Below are 20072 nucleotides of genomic sequence, written 5' to 3' on the forward strand. Positions count from 1 at the left end.
GATACACCCTGGACAGCTCTTGGGCTTCTTCACCCAGAAACCCAGCCTGAGGTTTCCAGAAACCCATGAAAAGAAAAGGGAAAACAGGAAGCTAATGGCTGAAAAGGAAGTTGCATCCTCAACCCTAGCAAAACTGCACACTCATCTCCCAGCCAGCACAATTTCTTTTTCTTTCTCCCTCTCTTTTTCTTTCTCTTTGCACTTTTCCTGTTTTAATTTTTCTGGCTCTCTTTCTCTGAGTCTTTCCTTCTTTCATTGTTTCTGCCAGTTGTGACTCCACAGCCTGAGCTACGTTAACAAAATCATCCTTTGCTGATAATGTGTATCATCTGCCATAACCTCAAGTGCAGCCAAGGACAAGCAGTCAGCACTGGTTGAGACACTATGGTTAAGGCCCGCCTCTCAGGGCAGGTCTACACTACGGGGGAAAATCGATATAAGATACGCAACTTCAGCTACGTGAATAACGTAGCTGAAGTCGAAGTATTTTATATCGAATTACCTACCATCCTCACGGCGCGGGATCGATGTCCGCGGCTCCCCATGTCGACTCCGCTACCGCCGTTCGGGTTGGTGGAGTTACGGAGTCGACAGGAGCGCATTTGGGGATCGATATATCGCGTCTAGATGAGACGCGATATATCGATCCCCGAGAAATCGATTGCTACCCGCCGATACGGCGGGTAGTGAAGACGTACCCTCAGACAGAGGGCAAGATGAGAACTAGTAGTGTCTCTCCATCCCTAGGACTTTCAGTCTAGGCTCAGTCTCTCAGGGCTTATCTACATAGGAAAGTTTTACCAGTATAATTATAATTAAACCACTGGTGTCCCAGTACAATTCCCCCATGAGTATACCCTTATTCTAGCCTAAGAGTAGCATTTTTTGGGGGGTTGGGGGGGTTAAGCTTAAATCCCTTACAAAAAGAGAGAAGATAAACTAGAGAAAGATGTTCTTAAACCAGAATAAGAGTGTTCCCACAGGGAATTATACCAATGTAATACAGCACTTTAAATTCACATCCCACCTTATTCTGGTATAATTTACTATGGAGACAGGCCCTCCTTTGAAAAATCTGCCCTCTTTCTGCGCCTCCTCACATCAAAGTATTTGAGTCTCTCACACAAGGGGGCTGAGTCTTTTTCCTCTTCTCTTCTGGTAAGTATGTCTTTAAAGTAGCATGAGTCAGTAGCCATAACTGTAACAGTTTGTAGTTTTTACAGAGGTTTTAAAGTCCCTGCTGCTCACACAGCGCTTGTGAATATTTATCCCAGACAATAATTATAAGAAATAATAACTATTCACTGTACTACTCATCTACACTGCAAGTACAACCAGGCTAGAATGCCCAGTCATAACAGCAACATCTCCCAGCAGAGTTTCAGCAGGGCTCCATCTTATTGAGTTTAATTGCGGGCTTGTCTCCATGAGAAAACTGCACTGATTTAAATAAATGGGGTTTAGATGCCAGTTTAGCTAACTTGGTGCAACCCTCTGGGTGCTGACACTCCTATTTCTATATAAATGAGTGTGACACTTTTAGCTTAGGACAATTCCTTACTGACTCGCATGCCCTTGTCATAAACCACAATAAAAGCCTCTACATAAGGGGGTTGCACCAATTTAACTGAATCCTGAGTTACTCTAAGACTTCATGTGGGCCTCTCTAAAAGGCAATTGTAAAAATGGCTCCTCCATGCCCTACAGACCCGCTCCCTGTGTGAGTTCCCAGTCAACCTACTGACTTTACGTTTGCTGCCTTTTACTCCTCTTAGCCCTGCAGAGCCAGTACATCTCAGAGAGAGAATGAGAGTCTGTTCCTGCCTGTGCATCATCAGCAGAGTTGTTATTTGCTATGCAATTCTGCCCTAAGTTATACACCCAGGAGACACAATGAGGGTTGTGCAGGCATCCTTGAGGGCAGAATTTGCCCTGCAGAATCTTAATAGCAGTGATGATGAGTGAAGAAGAAAGAGCCCAGCTTGATTCTCAAAGCCCAGGGGGATTTGCAGGGATGGAAATTAGAAAATATATCTATCTATATTTTTATCTGGACTCATTAAGAGACAATGAAGATCTATGAATCCTTGTGACAGGTCCTTTGATGTCCACTGCTAGAGCCCTCCCTGCCCCGCCACACCCTGCCCCAGAAAAGAAGCAGTGAAGGTGAGTTCTCTAGACCTGTGTAGAAAGGCTGCAGGGAAGCAGCCAATCAGAGCCCTGAAGGCTCAGTTAAAAGGAGCTGCAAGGGCTAAGCAGGTTAGATGCTGGCTGGGAGTGGAAGGATGAGGAAGGTAGTGAGAGGCTCCTGGTGAGGAAATCTGTGAGAGACCCTGCTCAGAGAACTTCAGCCCTGAGGTAAGGGTGAAGAGGAAGGGGCTATGTGGGAAGTGGCCCAGAGAATAGCAGCCGCAACTATTACACTACGAAATTAGGTTGAATTTATAGAAGTCGATTTTTTAGAAATCGATTTTATACAGTTGATTGTGTGTGTCCCCACTTAAGACCATAAAGACCATTAACTTGGCGGAGTGCATCCACAGTACCGAGTCTAGCATCGACTTCTGGAGCATTGCACTGTGGGTAGCTATCCCAGAGTTCCTGCAGTCTCCACCGCGCATTGGAATTCTGGGTTGAGATCCCAATGTCTGATGGGTCAAAAACATTGTCATGAGTGGTTCTGGGTACATGTCGTCAGCCCCTCACCGTGAAAGCAACAGCAGACAATCATTTTGAGCCTTTTTTCCTGGGTTACCCATGCAGATGCTATACCATGGCAAGCATGGAGCCCGCTCAGCTCACCATCACCGTATGTCTCCAAGGTGCTGGCAGATGTGGTACTGCATTGCTACACAGCAGCAGCTCATTGCCTTTTGGCAGCAGACGGTGCAGTACGACTGGCAACCATCGTCATTGTCTCCTGGGTGCTCTTTTACCTGACCTCGGTGAGGTCTGTCAGGGCGCCTGGCAGGGCCGGTGCAAGGATATTTTGCGCCCTAGGTGAAATTTCCACCTTGCGCCCCCCTTCTCCCTCCCCTCCCCCCGGACCATCGCTTATTATAAACTTTCAAAATACTTTCAGAAATACACCCTTTTTAGTCACGTATATTTCCTTCCTTCATTCTTCCATATGAATATCTACTACATTTTATTCTACCTTTAGAATATCCAATTATCGTTAATTAAAATTTATAAAATTAGAATGGTGGATACTCTGTCATACAACAACTGACAATATCAATAGGACAAATTTCAACAACCTACACATGCATATTCGCACAATAGTGAGTTTGGATCCCGTGACACTCCCAGGAGTTAGTGGTGGATCCTTGGGGAGACTAGTGGATCCAATCGGAGAGAAACCCCCATGTGGCTCTGGGGTGGGCAGGTGGCCTGAACAAGGTCCTTTGTCTGATATCCCTTGACCCTTTTTGCTCGGTGCCAGGGAGTCCCACTTTTTTGACTGCTTCTTGGGCACTGGCAAGGGGTAGTGGTGCCAGCCTGAGCCAGGGGTGCACTACAAACCAAGGCTGAGGTGCTGGGCATAGAGTCCTGCGCCGGGCGGAGCGCAGCCTTCATGAGGAGAGCCCTCAAATGAATATCACGCTCCTTCTGCATTCTCGGACGAAAGTTTTACAAAGCCGACACTTCTCTTTCATGTGTGATTCCCCCAAGCACTTCAGGCAGCTGCTCTGGGGGTCACTCACAGGCTTAGGCCTGGTGCAGGCATAACAGGGCTTAAAACCCAGATACTGGCAGGGGTGGCAGGTTTGTAGAAATTTTGGTGGTGCCTAGAACCCGCCCCCGCTCCCAACTCTGTTCCCCATCTGCCTAAGGCTCTGGGAGGGAGTTTGGGAGGGGGGAGGAGGTCTGGGGTGCAGGCCCCGGGTTGGGGCAGGAGATTGAGGTGCAGGCTCTGGGAGGGAGTTTGGGTGCTGGGTGCAGGCTCTGGGCAGGGGCAGAGGGTGGGGGTGCAGGAGGGGATGAGGGGTGCAGGCTCTGGTAGGGAGTTTGGGTGCAGGAGGGGGTGAGGGGTGCAGGTTCTGGGAGGGAGTTTGGGTGCAGGAGGGGGTGAGGGGTGCAGGCTCTGGGATGGAGTTTGGGTGTAGGCTCTGGGCTGGGACAAGGGGTGGGGATGCAGGGGGGTGAGGGGTACAGGCTCTGGGAGGGCGTGTGAAGGGCTGGGTTGTAGGCTCTGTAAGGAAGTTTGGGGGCAGAGAGGGTGTGTGGGAAGGGGGCAGGGTGGAGGGGTGAGAACTCTGGGGTGGGGCTGGGGATGAGGGGTTTGGGGTGTGGGAGAGGTTCGGAGTTGGGGCAGAGGGTTGGAGTGCGGGGGGGTGCGGGCTCTGGCTGGGGCTGGGGATAAAGGGTTTGGGGTGTGGGAGAGGCTCGGAGCTGGGGCAGAGGGTTGGGGTGCGGGGAGGTGAGGGCTCTGGCTGGGGGTGCGGGCTCTTGGGTGGGGCAGGGCTGGGGATGAGTTTGGGGTGCAGGCAGGCTGCCCCAGGGATGGGGCCAGAGAGGAGGACTCCCCCCAGCCCTCTCTCAGCCAGCAGCAGTGAGTTCTGGGGGAGGGGTCCCCACTTCCCTCCCCTCACCCCGGTAGCACACTCACTGCACATGCTCCTAGGGCCCCTCTCAGGTCCAGGAAGCCCCCTTGCCTCCCCGGTGGTGGGTGCCGGGGTGGGGAGCTGCCATCACATGTGCTCCTCCTCCCCTGCTGCTGCCCCTCACAGTAGCCTCACTGGGGGTGACCCTTGCCCAGTGTGGGGCAGGAGCGGTGACTGCGGGTGGGGGGGCCCTGTGCTGGTGGAGGGTTCCACCAGAAAAGAAAAGGGTCTGAGGGGAAAGGGCAGGGTAAGGGCAGCCTGCCCTGCCACTAGTGGTTGAGGGGCGCTAGGACCCTGCAGCAGCAGTTGATGCGGGGAGCAGAGCAGAGCCGAGGCAGCGTGGAGCTGCAGGAGAGAGGCAGGGACGCTTCTGGAGCCAGGGGACACTCGGGGGAAGTGCGGGGGGCGGCAGGCTGCCCCCAAATCTTGGCGCCCTAGGCGACTGCCTAGTTTGTTTAGTGGTTGCACCGGCCCTGGCGCCTGGACATAAATGGGAGTGACTCCAGGTCATTCTCTTTTTAAGTTTCGTCTCATGGAGATTCAGTCCTGCCTGCTGTTGTACTGCACCGTCTTCTGGCGAGCACCCAGGAGACGACGACAGCTAGCAGTCATACTGGATCGTCTGCTGCCAGCCTAAGATGTATAAGAGAGATGGAGTGGATCAAAACAAGAAAGAGACCAGATTTGTTTTGCATTCATTTTCTTCCCGCTCCCTCCCTCCATGAATAGTGTGGGGAGGGATAGCTCAATGGTTTGAGCATTGGCCTGCTAAACCCAGAGATTTGACTTTAATCCTTGAGGGGGCCATTCTGTGTGACAATTGTGTGTGTTTCTCCTTGATGCAAACCCACCCCCTTTGTTGATTTTAATTCCTTGTAAGCCAACCCTGTAAGACATGTCGTCAGTCGCCCCTCCCTCCATCAGAGCAACGACAGACAATCGTTTCACGCCTTTTTTCAGCGCAGATGCCATAGCACTGGGAGCATGGAGCCCGCTCAGATCACTGCAGCAATTATAAGCACTGTAAATACCACACGCATTATCCCGCAGTATATGCAGAACCAGAACCTGCAAAAGCAAAACCAGGCGAAGAGGGGACGGCAGCACGGTGACGAGAGTGATGAGGACATGGACACAGACTTCTCACAAAGTACAGGCCCCGGAAATATGGACATCATGGTGTTAATGGGGCAGGTTCATGCTGTGGAATGCCAATTCTGGGCCCAGGAAACAAGCACAGACTGGTGGAACCGCATAGAGTTGCATGTCTTGGACGATTCCCAGTGGCTGAGAAACTTTTGCATGCGTAAGGGCACTTTCATGGAACTTTGTGACTTGCTTTCCCCTGCCCTGAAGCGCAAGAATACCAAGATGAGAGCAGCCCTCACAGTTCACAAGCAAGTGGTGATAGCCCTGTGGAAGCTTGCAACGCCAGACGGTTACTGGTCAGTTGGGAATCAATTTGGAGTAGGCAAATCTACTGTGGGAGCTGCTGTCATCCAAGTAGCCAATGCAATCAAAGAGCTGCTGATATCAAGAGTAGTGATTCTGGAAAATGTGCAGGTCATAGTGGATGGCTTTGCTGCAATGGGATTCCCTAACTGTAGTGGGGTGATAGACGGAACCCATATCCCTATCTTGGCACTGGAGCACCAAGGAGCAAGTACATAAACTGCAAGGGGTACTTTTCCATGGTGCTGCAAGCACTGGTGGATCACAAGGGATGTTTCACCAACATCAGCGTGGGATGGCCGGGAAGGGTACATGACGCTCGCATCTTCAGGAACTCTGGTCTGTTTCAAAAGCTTCAGGAAAGGACTTTCTTCCCAGACCAGAAAATAACCGTTGGGGATGTTGAAATGCCTATAGTTATCCTTGGGGACCCAGCCTACCCCTTAATGCCATGGCTCATGAAGCCATACACAGGCACCCTGGACAGTATTCAGGAGCTGTTCAACTATAGGCTGAGCAAGTGCAGAATGATGGTAGAATGTGCATTTGGAGGTTTAAAAGCTCGCTGGCGCAGTTTACTGACTCGGATAGACCTCAGCAAAACCAATATTCCCATTGTTATTACTGCTTGCTGTGCGCGCCACAATATCTGTGAGAGTAAGGGGGAGATGTTTATGGTGAGGTGGGAGGTTGAGGCAAATTGCCTGGCCGCTGATTATGCGCAGCCAGACACCAGGGTGGTTAGCAGGGTACAGGAGGGTGTGGTGCACATCAAAGAAGTTTTGAAAACCAGTTTCATGACTGGACAGGCTATCGTGTGGAAGTTCTGTTTGTTTCTCCTTGATGACTCCCCACCCTTGGTTCACTCTACTTCCCTGTAAACTAACCACTTTCCCCTCCCCCCTTCGATCACAGCTTGCAGAGGCAATAAAGTCATTGTTGCTTCACATTCATGCATTCTTTATTAATTCATCACACAAATAGGGGGATAACTGCCAGGGACGGGTGGGAGAGGAGGGAAGCACCAGGTGGAGTGGGGAAGGAGGGAAAGGCAAGGCCACACTGCACTTTAAAACTTATTGAATGCCAGCTTTCTGTGGCTTGGGCAGTCCTCTGGGGTGGAGTGGTTGGCTGCTCGGAAGCCCCTCCCTTGGTCATCTTGGTGAGGAGGCTATGGAACTGGGGCGGGAGGGCAGTTGGTTACACAGGGGCTGTAGCGCTGGTCTGTGCTCATGCTGCCTTTCCTGAACCTCAGCCATACACCTGAGCATATCAGTTTGTTCCTCCAGTAGCCTCACCATTGCCTCTTGCCTTCTCTCAGCAAGCTGACACCACCTATCATCTTCAGCCCATCACTTATTATCTTCAGCCCGCCACTTGTCCTTGTGTTCATATTGTGCTTTCCTGGACTCTGACAGTGTCTGCCTCCATGCATTCTCCTATACTCTTTCAGTGTGGGAGGACTGCATGAGCTCAGATAACATTTTATCGCGAGTGCGTTTTTTTCGCCTTCTAATCTTCGCTAGCCTCTGGGAAGGAGAAGATAGTGTGAGCGTTGAAACATTTGTAGCTGGTGGAGGAAATAAAAGGGAGAGTGGTAGTTAAAAAGACACATTTTATAGAACAATGGGTAGACTCTTTCACAGTAAACCTTGCTGTTAACATTACATAGCACATGTGCTTTCAGTACAAGGTCACATTTTGCCTTCTATTGAGGGTATGCTGGTTTGGTGTGAGAGATCACTCACGCAGGGCTGGGCAACAGAATTTGGCTTGCGAGCAGCCATAGTAAGACAGTCTTTTGGCTTCTTTAACCTTCATAACATGTGGGAATGGTTTCAAACAGAAGCGCCCTCATTTCCCATTTCCTGGCTGTCGGGGAAAATGGTTTCTTCGCTTCCTTGCTGTGAGCTATCTTCAGCCTCCTCCTCTTCATCTTCCTCGTCCCCAAAACCTACATCCCTGTTGCGTGCTACTCCATTGACGGAGTCAAAACACAGGGTTGGGGTAGTGGTGGCTGCACCACCTAGAATGGCATGTAGCTCATCATAGAAGCAGCATGTCTGGGGCTCTGACTTGGAGTGGCCGTTTGCCTCTCTGGCTTTTTGATAGGCTTGCCTCAACTCCTTAAGTTTCATGCGGCACTGCTGCAGGTCCCTGTTACAGCAATCAGATCCTGTACCTCCCGTTCGGTCCATGCTGGAGCTCTTTTGCGATTCTGGTCACTTCTGCTGATGAGATCTGCACTCACCTGCAGATTGCCATACTGGCCAAACAGGAAATGAGATTCAAAAGTTTGCGGGCCTTTTCCTGTCTACCTGGCCAGTGCATCTGAGTTGAGAATGCTGTCCAGAGCGGTCACAATGGAGCACTCTGGGATAGCTCCTGGAGGTCAATACCATCGAATTACAACCACACTACCCCCACACTACCCCAAATTCAACCTGGCAAGGTCAATTTCAGCGCTAATCCCCTCGTTGGGGGAGGAGTACAGAAATCAATTTTAAGAGCCCTTTAAGTCGAAAAAAACCCGGCTTTGTCGTGTGGACGGGTGCAGGGTTAAATTGATGTAACGCTGCTAAATTCGACCTAACTCATAGTGTAGACCAGGGCTATGAAAGGAAGTCACATGTGGCTGCTATTTGTAGGGTCCGTGGGTTGGGACCTGGAGTAGTGGGGTGGCCTTGGTCCCCTCACTGGCAGAGTCACCAAAGGCCTGAGAAGGGGAAAAGCTTTGTGTAGAAGCACAAGGCTGGAATTTAAAGGGCTCTAGGCTGGGGCTGAAGACGTTGCAGAGGGCCAACCATTTGTTGAACTTTGTTACCCTGGGGACGGAAGTGAAGGAGTGACTTGACTGGAGAGCTGGGGACATCACAGGACTGCTAAAGGGAAAGAGTCTCCAGGGAGAGAGCCCTGGGGGCACTGCTCCATACCAGGGCAGGGATGGACTTAAAGTTAGCCCAGAAGACAGAAGAATTAACTGAATTATATTCAGTATTTTCCAAAAAAATTACTTTAGTCAGATAAAGACTTCAATAGCCACAGCCCTGAAGTGAGCCGAGAGCTATGCTGCCCTTTGTGAATCACAAAGCCTGCGTAAGAGGTCATCCCAGTACTCTGGGGGTCTCTTCAGGATGGTTGCTCAGGAAATGGGCTTCCTGGAATGAACTGGATCAGAGTCTGTTTACATCTTGACTTTATTAGGATAAACACCATAACAGACACAGCCCTGAAATGAGCAGGGAATTCATGAAGGGGCATTGTACACAGTGAGAGCAATCAATGGGACACAATCATTCCGGAGTACAAAATATATCGGAAGGACAGAACAGGTCGTGCAGGGGGAGGAGTGGCACTATATGTGAAAGAAAGTGTAGATTCAAATGAAGTAAAAATCTTAAACGAATCCACATGTTCCATAGAGTCTCTATGGATAGAAATTTCATGCTCTAGTAAAAATATAACATTAGGGATCTATTATCGACCACCTGACCAGGACAGTAATAGTGATGATGAAATGCTAAGGGAAATTAGAGAGGCTATCAAAATTAAGAACCCAATAATAGTGGGGGATTTCAATTATCCCCATATTGACTGGGAACATTTCACTTCAGGACGAAATGCCGAGATAAAATTTCTCGATACTTTAAATAACTGCTTCATGGAGCAGCTGGTATGGGAACCCACAAGGGGAGAGGCAACTCTAGATTTAATCCTGAGTGGAGCGCAGGAGCTGGTCCAAGAGGTAACTATAGCAGGACCGCTTGGAAATAGTGACCATAATACAATAGCATTCAACATCCCTGTGGTGGGAAGAACACCTCAACTGCCCAACACTGTGGCATTTAATTTCAAAAGGGGGAACTATACAAAAATGAGGGGGTTAGTTAGACAAAAGTTAAAAGGTACAGTGACTAAAGTGAAATCCCTGCAAGTTGCGTGGGCCCTTTTTAAAGACACCATAATAGAGGCCCAACTTAAATGTATACCCCAAATTAAGAAAAACAGTAAAAGAACTAAAAAAGAGCCACCGTGGCTTAACAACCATGTAAAAGAAGCAGTGAGAGATAAAAAGACTTCCTTTAAAAAGTGGAAGTCAAATCCTAGTGAGGCAAATAGAAAGGAGCACAAACACTGCCAACTTAAGTGCAAGAGTGTAATAAGAAAAGCCAAAGAGGAGTTTGAAGAACAGCTAGCCAAAAACTCTAAAGGTAATAACAAAATGTTTTTTAAGTACATCAGAAGCAGGAAGCCTGCTAAACAACCAGTGGGGCCCCTTGATCAAAATACAAAAGGAGCGCTTAAAGACGATAAAGTCATTGGGGAGAAACTAAATGGATTCTTTGCTTCAGTCTTCATGGCTGAGGATGTTAGGGACATTCCCAAACCTGAGCTGGCTTTTGTAGGTGACAAATCTGAGGAACTGTCACAGATTGAAGTGTCACTAGAGGAGGTTTTGGAATTAATTGATAAACTCAACATTAACAAGTCACCGGGACCAGATGGCATTCACCCAAGAGTTCTGAAAGAACTCAAATGTGAAGTTGCGGAACTATTAACTAAGGTTTGTAACCTGTCCTTTAAATCGGCTTCGGTACCCAATGACTGGAAGTTAGCTAATGTAACGCCAATATTTAAAAAGGGCTGTAGGGGTGATCCCGGCAATTACAGACCGGTAAGTCTAACGTCGGTACCGGGCAAATTAGTTGAAACAATAGTAAAGAATAAAATTGTCAGACACATAGAAAAACATAAACTCTTCAGCAATAGTCAACATGGTTTCTGTAAAGGGAAATTGTGTCTTACTAATCTATTAGAGTTCTTTGAAGGGGTCAACAAACATGTGGACAAGGGGGATCCGGTGGACATAGTGTACTTAGATTTCCAGAAAGCCTTTGACAAGGTCCCTCACCAAAGGCTCTTACGTAAATTAAGCTGTCATGGGATAAAAGGGAAGGTCCTTTCATGGATTGAGAACTGGTTAAAGGACAGGGAACAAAGGGTAGGAATTAATGGTAAATTCTCAGAATGGAGAGGGGTAACTACTGGTGTTCCCCAAGGGTCAGTCCTCGGACCAATCCTATTCAATGTATTCATAAATGATCTGGAGAAAGGGGTAAACAGTGAGGTGGCAAAGTTTGCAGAGGATACTAAACTACTCAAGATAGTTAAGACCAAAGCAGATTGTGAAGAACTTCAAAAAGATCTCACAAAACTAAGTGATTGGGCAACAAAATGGCAAATGAAATTTAATGTGGATAAATGTAAAGTAATGCACGTTGGAAAAAATAACCCCAACTATACATACAACATGATGGGGTCTAATTTAGCTACAACGAGTCAGGAAAAAGATCTTGGAGTCATCGTGGATAGTTCTCTGAAGATGTCCACTCAGTGTGCAGAGGCGGTCAAAAAAGCAAACAGGATGTTAGGAATCATTAAAAAGGGGATAGAAAATAAGACTGAGAATATATTATTGCCCTTATATAAATCCATGGTACGCCCACATCTCGAATACTGTGTACAGATGTGGTCTCCTCACCTCAAAAAAGATATTCTAGCACTAGAAAAGGTTCAGAAAAGGGCAACTAAAATGATTAGGGGTTTAGAGAGGGTCCCATAAGAGGAAAGATTAAAGAGGCTAGGACTCTTCAGCTTGGAAAAGAGAAGACTAAGGGGGGATATGATAGAGGTATATAAAATCATGAGTGATGTTGAGAAAGTGGATAAGGAAAAGTTATTTACTTATTCCCATAATACAAGAACTAGGGGTCACCAAATGAAATTAATAGGCAGCAGGTTTAAAACAAATAAAAGGAAGTTCTTCTTCACTCAGCGCACAGTCAACTTGTGGAACTCCTTACCTGAGGAGGTTGTGAAGGCTAGGACTATAACAATGTTTAAAGGGGGACTGGATAAATTCATGGTGGCTAAGTCCATAAATGGCTATTAGCCAGGATGGGTAAGAATGGTGTCCCTAGCCTCTGTTCATCAGAGGATGGAGATGGATGGCAGGAGAGAGATCACTTGATCATTGCCTGTTAGGTTCACTCCCTCTGGGGCACCTGGCATTGGCCACTGTCAGTAGACAGATACTGGGCTAGATGGACCTTTGGTCTGACCCGGTACGGCCTTTCTTATGTTCTTATGTTCTTATGAGAGTAAGGAGAGAGCAGAAAAAGCACAGCACTAGAGAGAGAACTTTATATAGAGCATCAGACAGTCTGCCTCAAAACCCAACAACGAGATTGAGGCCTGTGGTCTCCTCAGAGGAAGTAGTGGAAGCGCTGTCATTGCTGCTGCCATTCAAAACTAGAATTAGACAAAGTGGGGAATGCACTGCAGGGAACAATCCAGCACTGGCTCCTAGGCAGTGGCAGCCATCCCTAGATTGTTGTTTTTTTTTGACTGAAGCTCCTGTAGTTTGAAAACCCCTCCTTTTTCTACAGCTCCTCACAGCAGGACATTTGAGTCTCTTACACCAGACCCAGGTATTTTTCTCCCAGCAAGAATGTAGTTCTAACGTCTAACAAGACTCAGTGATTGCAAGCCTTACAGAGTTTTGGGCTGCTTTTCCATCCATACGTCTACACCCTTTCCACAAATAATAATTAACAGGGATGATAAACCCTTTGGTTTACATCTTCTACCCCAGCTGGCTTAGAACTATAAGTGTGGCATGGGAAGCAGTTACTATGTGGTCATCTCAGCACAATTCTATCTACACAAGAGAGAACTTATACTAGGTCCCGAGCTTAAACTACACTACAAAATGGAACTGAATTCTAAATGGGTTAGTGAGGATACCAGTTTGGACCTACCTGTATTTCCAATATACACACTAGTAGACACAGCCCTGAAATAATCAGAATTCTTGGTGAAGAGTTGTATGCAGTAAGAGTAAGGAGTAAGCAGAAAGTGATGGCACACTAGTAGGTGATACACTTCCCCTGGGTTTAAATTTGTCTGCTTCATTATAAGAGAATAATATCTTTCCCTTCAAGGGCAAGGCAAATCCCTTGGCCCTCCCCTTCCCAAAGCTACCCTTTCTACCAGACTTGTTGGGAGATAGCATTGGCAGCTTTTGTGACATCACAAGCAGAGCTCAGCTGACGTGGCATTTTTCCACTTTAAACATTTTCAGCAGCTTTAATTTTTTTTAAATTACTTTGGGTTCAGGCCACTGAGTGCGGGAACTTCCACCACAGTCCCCACCACTCCCACATAAGTGCAGATCAGGACTAATCTGACCCCTCCTATCAAATCTTTGTGAGCTGCTTCTGGTGAGGAATGGGTTCTCTCTCCACTCTGACACCCAGGATGTTTTTTTAATCAAATATTTGTTGCTGCAGTTTTTCAGTGTCGATAAGTTGCTGTGTAATGGGAGATTATTCCAATTCGTAGTCCTCTGAGTATGTGTTTCCCCTCATATCCATGACAACACACTTCTCCTTGTCAAGGTTACTGGGTTCTCTGTCTTTCCAGAACCTGTAGGAGAGACTCATCATGAGGGTCACAGAGGAAACAGTTGTAGCTGGTGAGGATGGAGGAGCAGGGAAAAGTACAGTTTTGAATCCTGCTGACAGATTTCCCTTCTGTTGTATCAAGCAGGCAAGGTACTAACAAGCTTCAACAGGACTTTATTTTTACAGTGGAAACCTCTTTGCCAAGCTGCTGCTGCACACTCTGTAACTCTCAGTCAGCCTCCTCAACTTCTCCCCTCTCCTTCCTGTTTCTTGTCCTTTCAGACTCCCAACAGCCAGTGCTCCCAGTTCTAATAATTACAAGCACATCTAAGCACCACACCTTCCTCCCTTTATACTGTTCCCTAAAATGGAGTTATAGCCTCCGATCATATTTCCCCAACAAATCTACCCTTTGCTGGAGCAGAAACATTTAGCTCCAGTAGGTGACAGAGGTCTCCCTTTTAACCCCCACCCCCTTCCCATTACCTTGTATGTTAATCTGCTGGGCTAAGGGGAGGATGGTAAATAGTCTCCATCCCATGAGATACTCACACTGCAGTCTGGTTATTGGAGTCTGATCCACTGAGCACCACTGACCTTTCTCCTCCTGATGAGTCGGACGAATATAGTAACTTTCTACTTGGGTGCCTGTATAAGTTCCCTTTGGAACTTTCCAACTGGAAAGGAAAGCCTGGATGAAAAATAAATGTAAATCTTGCCAGATGCCATCACTGAGCAGACAATAGGAAGGCAGAGTTCCTGTAAGGTGTGAGTCTGGTGCTGGTGGTGATGACTGAGGAAGATCAGGATGGAATGAACATGGAGATTGAATTTCCTGCTCAAATTCAAGAGCAGGTCTAAGTGTGTGGAGGTCTCCTCCAGAGCTGGGCACTGAATTCCCACTGGAGACCAATCCCTGGCAAATTACCTGCTCATCTCTCATGTTGATCACCACCAGGTGGGAACCCATCTCTGCGCAGTTCCTCTTGCTGGCACCCTAATTCATGGTGTCTTTAGAGTAGTAGTAGTGGCTGGTGTGAAAGGGCTCCCAGCCCAAGAGGCAGCATGTCCAGACTTGCTCTGTGAAAGGCAAGATAGCCAAGAAGAATGAATCAATAATTACAGATAGAAAATCTCTTAGCAACATCTTTGAACATTCTCTGTGGACAATGCAGGGTTGTTCTCATACATCTATGAGGGGCTGCATACCTTCCATTTCTGTTGAAGTCAGTGGGAGCTGAAGGTGCTCAGGACTGGGCTTAGTCCTTAGTCGGAGGAAAGTGTCATAACATGTTTTTAAAAAACTGGTTCATAATTTAGTTATAAGTGATTAGAGATTTCTCTAGGAAGTGTAAAAGCAGCAAAGAGTCCTGTGGCACCTTATAGACTAACAGATGAATTGGAGCATGAGCTTTTGTGGGTGAATACCCACTTCGTCGGATGCATGTAGTGGAAATTTCCAGGGGCAGGTATATATAAGCAAGCAAGAAGCAGGCTAGAGATAATGAGGTTAGTTCAATCAGGGAGGATGAGGCCCTCTTCTAGCAGTTGAGGTGTGAAAACCAAGGGAGGAGAAACTGCTTTTGTAGTTGGCAAGCCATTCACAGTCTTTGTTTAATCCTGAGCTGATGGTGTCAAATTTGCAGATGAACTGAAGCTCAGCAGTTTCTCTTTGAAGTCTGGTCCTGAAGTTTTTTTTTCTGCGGGATGGCTACCTTTAGATCTGCTATTGGGTGTCCAGGGAGGTTGAAGTGTTCTCCTACAGGTTTTTGTATATTGCCATTCCTAATATCTGATTTGTGTCCTTTATCCTTTTCCGTAGAGACTGTTCAGTTTGGCTGATGTACATAGCAGAGGGGCATTGCTGGCATATGATGGCGTATATTACATTGGTGGACGTGGAGGTGAATGAACCGGTGATGGTGTGGCTGATCTGGTTAGGTCCTGTGATGGTGTCGCTGGTGTAGATATGTGGGCAGAGTTGGCATCGAGGTCTGTTGCATGGATAGGTTCCTGAGCTAGAGTTACTATGGTGCGGTGTGCAGTTACTGGTGAGAATATGCTTCAGGTTGGCAGGTTGTCTGTGAGCGAGGACTGGCCTGCCACCCAAGGCCTGTGAAAGTGTGGGATCATTGTCCAGGATGGGTTGTAGATCCCTGATGATGCGTTGGAGGGATTTTAGCTGGGGACTGTATGTGATGGCCAGTGGAGTCCTGTTGGTTTCTTTCTTGGGTTTGTCTTGGAGTAGGAGGCTTCTGGGAACACGTCTGGCTCTGTTGATCTGTTTCCTTATTTCCTCGTGCGGGTATTGTAGTTTTGAGAATGCTTGATGGAGATTTTGTAGGTGTTGGTCTCTGTCTGAGGGGTTAGAGCAGATACGGTTGTACCTCAGTGCTTGGCTGTAGACAATGGATCGTGTGGTGTGCCCGGGATGGAAGCTGGAGGCATGAAGGTAGACATAGTGGTCGGTAGGTTTTCGGTATAGGGTGGTGTTAATGTGACCATCACTTATTTGCACCGTGGTGTCTAGAAAGTGGACCTCTCGTGTAGATTGGTCCAGGCTGAGGTTGATGGTGGGGTGGAAGCTGTTGAAATCATGGTGGAATTTTTCCAGAGTCTCCTTCCCATGAGTCCAGATGATGAAGATGTCATCAATGTAGCGTAGGAAGAGAAGGGGCATGAGTGGACGAGAGCTGAGGAAGCGTTGTTCCAGGTCAGCCATAAAAATGTTGGCATATTGTGGGGCCATGCGGGTGCCCATAGCGGTGCCACTGATCTGGAGATATATATTGTCATCAAATTTGACATAGTTGTGTGTGAGGATAACGGCACAGAGCTCAGCAACCAGTTGTGCTGTGGCATCATCAGGGATAGTGTTCCTTACAGCTTATATTCCATCAGTGTGTGGGATGTTTGTGTAGAGAGCCTCTACATCCATGGTGGCTAGGATGGTGTTTTCTGGAAAGTCACCAATGCATTGTAGTTTCCTCAGGAAATCAGTGGTGTCACGGAGATAGCTGGGAGAGCTGGTGGCAGAGGGTCTGAGTAGAGAGTCCACATATCCAGACAGTTCTTCAGTGAGAGTGCCAATGCCCGAGATGATGGGGCGTCCAGGATTTCTGGGTTTGTGGATCTTGGGTAGTAGATAGAATGACCCTGGTCGGGGTATGTTGATTTGTTCCAGTGTTAGTGTAGGGAGTGTCCTGAGTAGATGGTGCAGTTTCTTCTGGACACTTAACACCCACACCACTCAACTTTCTCCACTGCCAGAACCTTCCCTCATATCTCAGACATATTCTTCCAAAGAGACTATATTCCTTGCTGCCCATTTCTAGTCTTGTGCATCTACTCCTCCATCCCCCTTCACCAGCCACAGAAGGATTGCTCCTCTAATGTATTCTCCAGGCCCAAACACTGGAGCTCCTGCCCTGTCCGCAGGGAAACTTTTCCACATTCTAACAGACCCCTCACTAATAGGAACTGTTTCCTGATTGCCCAGCAGAATTTTTCCTTCTTTGCTCAATTTTATCCACTTTAGTCTCAGTTCTCCTCCCACAGGCACCCTCCCCAAACAATTACCCTCCCTCAGGAAATTTCCACTACATGCATCGACGAAGTGGGTATTCACCCATGAAAGCTCATGTTCCAGTACGTCTGTTAGTCTATAAGGTGCCACAGAACTCTTTACCGGTTTTACAGATCCAGACTAACATGGCTACCCCTCTGATATGTTCCTCCCTCCTTGGATAACCAGCTCATATATACTTATCAATGAGGAGAGGGAGACAGCAATGCAACAGTGCTGAGACTAATCCTGGGAGCCGAGTGATGGGTTTCTGCGGTGCACTCTGGTGTGCTCACCTGTGGGGGTGCTGAGGGTGAAGAGAACCTACAAAGCAGTCGGTTCTGCTTAAACCAGCTCTGCCTACTAGGGACATGCAACTGAATGAAAACCTGAAGAGACCAAGTAACTCCTGAATAGGGTTGATAACATGTTCATAGTGATAGGCCCAGACTGGAACACTGGATTTAGACTTCTCAACTCTAGGGACAGTTGCATTCAGATCTCAGCTCCTCAGCTCTGGCCCATCTAATAAGCTAGTCTTCAAATCCCAAGTATTTTGGAATGAGGCCCCCAACATAGGGTTAAGGGTTTAAGAGATCTCTTCATGTCTCACCAGAGTATGCCCAGAGTTGCTAATATTCCAGCTGCACTTTGAGATCTACTGGAGACAAGCCTTGTATAAAAGCTAAGTGGTATTATCTTGGATGATCTAAGTGAAACTTTTTCTAGCGCATTGAACTCCCCACAGGACATTTTATAGTTCTAGCTCCTGTTTCTTCATGTGTTTCGTCCTGGTGGTGAGGGTGGGTTAGGCAGTGCACCAGCAGATAGAATAAGGATTGGGGGAAGGAAGGTGGGAAAGGAATGCAATGGAGACCCTTGACTTGATAGCACGTCCTTCCACCACTATTTCCCCCACACGGGGATTTAGGGAAAGCTGGTGTGGTGACACTGGGCAGCACAGCTCCATTACCCGGGTTGGGAGCTAGATAATCAGGGAGAACCACAGGAGGGTCTGAACATGTACAACTGCCTCATTAAAGAATCCATTTTAGATTCAACACAGCTGAGTCCCGTCTCTTCCCTACAGCAGGGGACACCACAGGTATCTGGGCGGTGAGAGAGGGGAATGGGTCACACACTGAGAGAGAAGGAGAGGAGAACATTAATTGGGGGACTGGCTGCTCCAGGTCCCAGTAAGGAGCACTGGAGGAACACAGGAGGGTGGAGAATAAGGGATGGGACTAGCAATAGCAGCACTCCTTGCAGGAGAGAGTTGAATGGGCTGGAGTGCTAATACCAGGTGAAGGTCTCTTGAGCGGCTGCTGCCATTATAGCAATTTAAGTCTAGAGAGAATTTTTTTTTCATGGTTCAGTCTGAAATCTGGAGTCATCCCCAGCAGCAGACAAGGTAGAATACAGTCTGTAGCAAGGCTCGTGGTAGCTCACTCTGCTGGGAAACTCTATATGTTGTTCCTAATCTACACAGTGAGTATACCAATAACTATTAGGGCTGGTCAAACATTTTCCATTGAAACTTTTTTAGGCAGAAATGTTGCGTTTTTGACAGAACAGAAATTCTCATGGGACATGGCTTTTATTTTCGGGGGGGGGGGGGGGAGGATGACTAGCTCTACTAGTTGTATCCCAGTGCCCTATAACTGGGAGTGTGCAGTTGTCTGCGCATGATCTTTGTAGGTGAGACCAGGAGGCCTCCTCTGGGAGAGTATTGAATCCCTGACTCCTGTTCCTTCTGCCCCATTCCAAAAGTAAGAGTGATTGTTCAGAAGTATTTTTATAAGCCTCTGGGGCAAGTCCTCTCTGACAGTGATCTATTCATCTATCACTGTGGAGCTATCTGAGTGGCTGGTTCTGCAGTAGCCAAAGAGGCAGTAAACTCCTGGATCAAAGGCAGAAAAATCACTCCAGTCTTCCCTTCACTCTGGTACTGACATTTTAACATGCAGTTCCTGAGATCCCCCTCCAGCACATCGTCATATTTAGGAGTTTCCAGGCTTCTCCAGGATGATGTTGGGGGTTCTCTTTCAATCTGCCCATATATCCATGGTGCAGCCAACCTCACCCTTATCAGTCCACTGGAGCAGTTACCCTCATAGTGATTCTGCCGGTTAGTTATTTGCTGCATCCTTGTTCCTGTGGCTCTGCCAGTTGTTTATCTAGTGCCAGCCCCACTCATGGGAGGCCCTCCCTATACCACTTTATACACACCAGGACATTCTGCAGGGAATCCTGGGAATGTGGCTAGAAGATGGGCAGCTCATGGTCATTTTATTATCAAAGGGATAGCCGTGTTAGTCTGGATCTGTAAAAGCAGCAAAGAATCCTGTGGCACCTTATAGACTAACAGACGTTTTGCAGCATGAGCTTTCGTGGGTGAATACCCACTTCTTCAGATGCAAGTGGTGGAAATTTCCAGAGGCAAGTATATATATGCAAGCAAGAAGCAAGCTAGAGATAACGAGGTTAGTTCAATCAGGGAGGATGAGGCCCTGTTCTAGCAGTTGAGTGAAAACCAAGAGAGGAGAAACTGGTTCTGTAGTTGGCAAGCCATTCACAGTCTTTGTTTAATCCTGAGCTGATGGTGTCAAATTTGCAGATGAACTGGAGCTCAGCAGTTTCTCTTTGAAGTCTGGTCCTGAAGTTTTTTTGCTGCAGGACGGCCACCTTAAGATCTGCTATTGTGTGGCCAGGGAGGTTGAAGTGTTCTCCTACAGGTTTTTGTATATTGCCATTCCTAATATCTGATTTGTGTCCATTTATCCTTTTCCTTAGAGACTGTCCAGTTTGGCCAATGTACATAGCAGAGGGGCATTGCTGGCATATGATGGCATATATTACATTGCTGGACATGCAGGTGAATGAACCGGTGATGGTGTGGCTGATCTGGTTAGGTCCTGTGATGGTGTCGCTGGTGTAGATATGTGGGCAGAGTTGGCATCGAGGTTTGTTGCATGGATTGGT

The 20072-nt window shown here is 47.6% G+C and overlaps 1 long non-coding RNA gene across 1 annotated transcript; it reads right to left on the reverse strand.

Annotated features, from left to right (window-relative positions):
* Window positions 1–13195: 13195 nt before the first annotated feature.
* LOC123361846 lies at window positions 13196–19353 on the reverse strand. The gene is made up of 3 exons (XR_006576249.1): window positions 19174–19353; window positions 14078–14605; window positions 13196–13547 (listed from the first exon to the last, which is right to left on the reverse strand). It is a non-coding gene; the product is annotated as an uncharacterized LOC123361846 (long non-coding RNA).
* Window positions 19354–20072: the final 719 nt, after the last annotated feature.

This window comes from Mauremys mutica, chromosome 1 (genome assembly GCF_020497125.1).
Source record: "Mauremys mutica isolate MM-2020 ecotype Southern chromosome 1, ASM2049712v1, whole genome shotgun sequence".
Classification (NCBI taxonomy): domain Eukaryota; kingdom Metazoa; phylum Chordata; order Testudines; family Geoemydidae; genus Mauremys; species Mauremys mutica.